Source organism: Festucalex cinctus, chromosome 2 (genome assembly GCF_051991245.1).
Source record: "Festucalex cinctus isolate MCC-2025b chromosome 2, RoL_Fcin_1.0, whole genome shotgun sequence".
Classification (NCBI taxonomy): Eukaryota; Metazoa; Chordata; class Actinopteri; order Syngnathiformes; family Syngnathidae; genus Festucalex; species Festucalex cinctus.
The window spans coordinates 34,282,447-34,286,853 of NC_135412.1; the positions used below are offsets into that span (position 1 = coordinate 34,282,447).

The following is a 4,407-nucleotide window of genomic DNA, read 5'->3' on the forward strand; positions in this document are numbered from 1 at the left end:
TGCGACCGCACGAAAGTCCTCATTCAAGTTGTTATATTCCCAATTTTCAACATGTCCATTCAAGACGTAGTTGTAGACATGTAATGATTTATAGGCCTTCAGTTTATCTTTAGTATAAATGCTCAGTGGGTAGTCCCGTTAAATCATCTATCCAGTGCGTGAGTGCGTCGGGGTCAGTAAATATCAGCCCATCAGTCAGAGTTAACTTTTTAAAGTAACATTCACGGTCGTGGGGAGTCAGTTTACTCACATATTAACTCAAATGGGCGTTTTCCGCATCCATTCCGACGTGAACTTTCTGTGAAAATATGCTGACCGGTGTTAGAACCACAGCCACTGAGCTGTTTTTGCCTCCAGCTAAGCCCTGCCCTTTAAATTGCGTCACATTGTTTACAAACTTTGAAGGGGTCTATTTGATCTCCTTATATGAGGAGATTTCATTTATACAATGAGAAAATACCCCATTTAAATGCAGGGGACATTTAGAGTTTTGTATGCATTCATATAATTTGTAATATTCTGTTAATTTGAGAAGTGGTTGCTGTTACTTTTTCAGGATTCTTATTGGCTACTACAATAGTGCTTCATAACCTGCATGTGGATTCTATTTACCCCAGAATGGGGGGTTTTGTCTGAGAGAGTGTGTGTGTTTAAAATACTGGTGCCTATTTGGTCATTATACATTACTGCGTATACAATTTTGATTCATGTGCTCCTATATTTTATTGTACTGTTGGAAGAATGGAAAACATTGTCAAGTCAAGATAAAAGGAGCCAGTGTGTTCATCCATCATGTACGTTGGCTTGGAAGTATTTGCAGTTTGCTGACATGATTTTTTTTTTCTTTCTTTTTTGCAACAACACACTTTTATGAAATGCCTCAAACAAGCACATTCACCTGTCGTTGTTCTCTCCCTCTTTTTTTCTTTTAAAGCAAATCCCGAATAAGGTGTTGGAGCAGTTCATCCAGGAAACCATGGTTTTAATATAATAGCTTATAGGAATAATTGAATAAAAAAAATTCCAGTAGTAGGCAAATGACCACCAGTATCTCAACCTTTAGATAGATCTGAGAGCAGCATTTTTTTATTTGTATTTTTTTAAGTCAGCATTTCTGAACAATCTTTATGCTTTCACTCTCATCTTATTGGACGATGCACTGGAAATCCTGCTGGAGTTGTCATGTTCGGTTATGATGGAAGGACAAAAGGAATGGGGCGTGGTGGGTGCAGAAGTTTCAAGATGTAGGAATGAGTGGGGGATGTATAGAAGGCTGAGAGTGATGAAGGGGGGAGGGCCAATGAAGAAGCAGAAATGGGAGCAGAAATGGAGTGGGGGTGTGTACAACATATATGAAGTGCACAGCTGTATGTGATGTGTGTAAGATGTGTTGTGATGTAAGTGCAATGGGGGATGAGTAGCCTGTAGTCTAGGGGGTTGGGCTGATCAGTAGAAATGGTTAGTGGGCCTGTGTTGGCATTAAATAGGCAGGCAGGCGTTAGTGATAATAATTAATCGAATATGAAGGGAATTCATGGTCTGATGTTTTCCATTTAAAGCTATTCATATAATAAGCCGCAGTCCAACTTGTTGAAAATGTATTAAGATGTAGTATGATATTTATGTGGTACAAGCCCCTTCAAGATTTATGCAGAAGAGCTGATTGACAAATGGGGGGAATAAAAACTTACTTCATTCGGGTAATTAAAAAATGATTTATCGTTATTGGCTGGATACGTTATGGTTTATCTTGGTGACTATGCTAATTGCAGTCGAATATCTTAAGTGAAATGAAATCCATTCTTCTCAGTTGTTTTACAGTCAAACCCCTTGTGATTCATTGTAATTGTGTTTGAATTAGCTAACATTTTTCGATTTCTATTTTTTTATAAGTAACAGTATTCCACTCTTAATAGATGATCATCTATCATTAATTTAATTGTTTTATTTAAATATATAATATATAACTATAATGTATACTACATATAATATGTACTACAATGTATATATAACATCCATCCATCCATTTTCTTGACCGCTTATTCCTCACAAGGATTGCGGGGGGTGCTGGCATATATATATATATATATATATATATATATATATATATATATATATATATATATATATATATATATATGTATATATATATATATATTAGTGCTGTCAAGCGATTAAAATATTTAATCGCGATTAATCGCATTTTTCATAGTTAACTCTTTGGCCGCCATAAACGTCATATGACGTTTAGTATAAACCTAGGGTATGCTGCCAAAAACGTTATTTGACGCTAACTATGTTTTTTAATGGAAACGGGTGGAGGAAAGCCTTGGGCAGCTGTGCTCCAAGTATCAAGCCGATCAGGTTACTATAATGAGTATTCCTGGCCACTAGATGGCTGTGATGAATCTTTTGGACAAGATCGGGTAGGAGACAACAGTAGAAGGAGAGAGGCTGAGCTAGAGTGTTGGGGGGAAGAGAATGGCTAACTTGGCTAAGGGAGTCAAAAAGGCTACAGATGGCAATCAGCTCACGCTTGATCCATATTTTCAAAGCTCAAAAGCATCGACCAGTGCTCAAGAGCACAGTGATGACGGGGTTAAGTCATAGTTGAAGCGGTGACGCGGCCGTTTCGACCACGTCCTAAGGCCCCACCGGCTAGCGATGCTAATAACGTCCTAAGGCCCCACCGGCTAGCGATGCTAACACCGGTGAAAAGTGTTGCACAACGAGGCACGTCTGCACAGATGACGTTTCATCGGACGATGTCAACTACTATGGGTCCGATGCAAGACAGTCTTGGACAGTCTTTCATCCTCCAAAGAACGTGAAGGTAAGCGCTAACATGCTAAGAGATTGCTATTAAGATTACTTTCCTAACTTTTCGGGCGATCTGCTAGCAGCGTGTGTAAATGTGCTGATATACACTAAAACATCTATTACCTATACAAACGTGAATGTATATTTTATAGATCGTGCTCACAGCAACGTCCGACCGCTGGTTCTACGGAAAAGAAAGGTAAAAAAAACAAAAAACAAAAAAACAAACGTTTTCAATACACCGCAACAATAAAAGGAAAGTCTTTCGATAGTATTGTAATTGTATATGTTTCTTTCAGCTCCTACTCATAGGGCCCAAAGTGACCCTTCTCACAGTGAGCAGAACAAAGGTAAAAAGAAAAGATTCTCCACAGCACTAACAAAATATTTGATGGTAAACGTCTTCTATAATTTACAGAATGTGCATCAACCAATACATCCAAGAAAAAAAGGTCAACATATGCACACACACACATTGCATCACACTGCTCTAAAATAATATGATATTGAAATGTATATTTGCAGATCCCAAAGATTCTGGCTGGCATGAAGTTGATGAAGTGGGCTGGCAGCCAACCATCATCCCCTTTGCTGCAAAACCAGGACCAAGGGATGCTGCAGCAGAGCTGAATTCCCACCTGCCAGCTGACTTCCTGGAGCTCTTCATCACGGATGAACTTCTCCAGCACATCGTTCATCATTCCAACCTCGACGCAAATCAGTCCATGCAGAAGCAGACCGACAAAAACTGTGGTGCAAATCCTGCTGCATCCCCCTTGCACGCAAGGGATTGCTCCACAATATACCACACAAAAAGAAAAATCGTGTAGTTGAAACATCCACACAATTGTAAATAGTAACACGTACACACAACACACATTCGCAGTTGCGCACGTGTAAATAGTTTGCAAAGAGTTTTGCAAATTGTTTGTTCGGATTGCTACTCCATCCATCCATTTTCTTGACCGCTTATTCCTCACAAGGGTCGCGGGGGCTGCTGGCGCCTATCTCAGCTGGTTCTGGGCAGTAGGCGGGGGACACCCTGGACTGGTTGCCAACCAATCGCAGGGCACACAGAGACGAACAACCATCCACACTCACACGCACACCTAGGGACAATTCGGAGCGCCCAATTAACCTGCCATGCATGTCTTTGGAATGTGGGAGGAGACCGGAGTACCCGGAGAAGACCCACGCGGGCACGGGGAGAACATGCAAACTCCACCCAGGAAGGTCCGAGCCTGGACTCGAACCGGAGACCTCAGAACTGGGAAGCGGACGTGCTAACCACTCGACCACCGTGCCGCCCCGGATTGCTACTGTTGAATGTAAATAAACTTATTTTGCAATAAAAAAAACAACTGACAAAAAAAAAACAAGTGACGAAATTTCAAAATGGCAGCCAAAATGAACACTAGTGTGTGTGGGGTAGTGTTTTATAGAAGTTTAGGTGTTTGTAGAATCCCTCATGCAAAAAAAAAAGTGCCACATTCACTAGAGTGCATGAAATAACATCGTTTCACAAAAAGCTGGATTTCTACGTATTTTGGAAGAAAATAGAGGATTTGGGTGAAACGAAGCTGTTTT

At 40.4% G+C, this 4,407-nt stretch overlaps 1 long non-coding RNA gene across 1 annotated transcript; it reads left to right on the forward strand.

The window, feature by feature from the left end:
• Positions 1-2,460: 2,460 nt before the first annotated feature.
• On the forward strand, positions 2,461-3,899 carry LOC144013161 (uncharacterized). The gene is made up of 4 exons (XR_013282153.1): positions 2,461-2,833; positions 2,973-3,019; positions 3,120-3,272; positions 3,346-3,899. It is a non-coding gene; the product is annotated as an uncharacterized LOC144013161 (long non-coding RNA).
• The last annotated feature ends 508 nt before the right edge of the window (positions 3,900-4,407 follow it).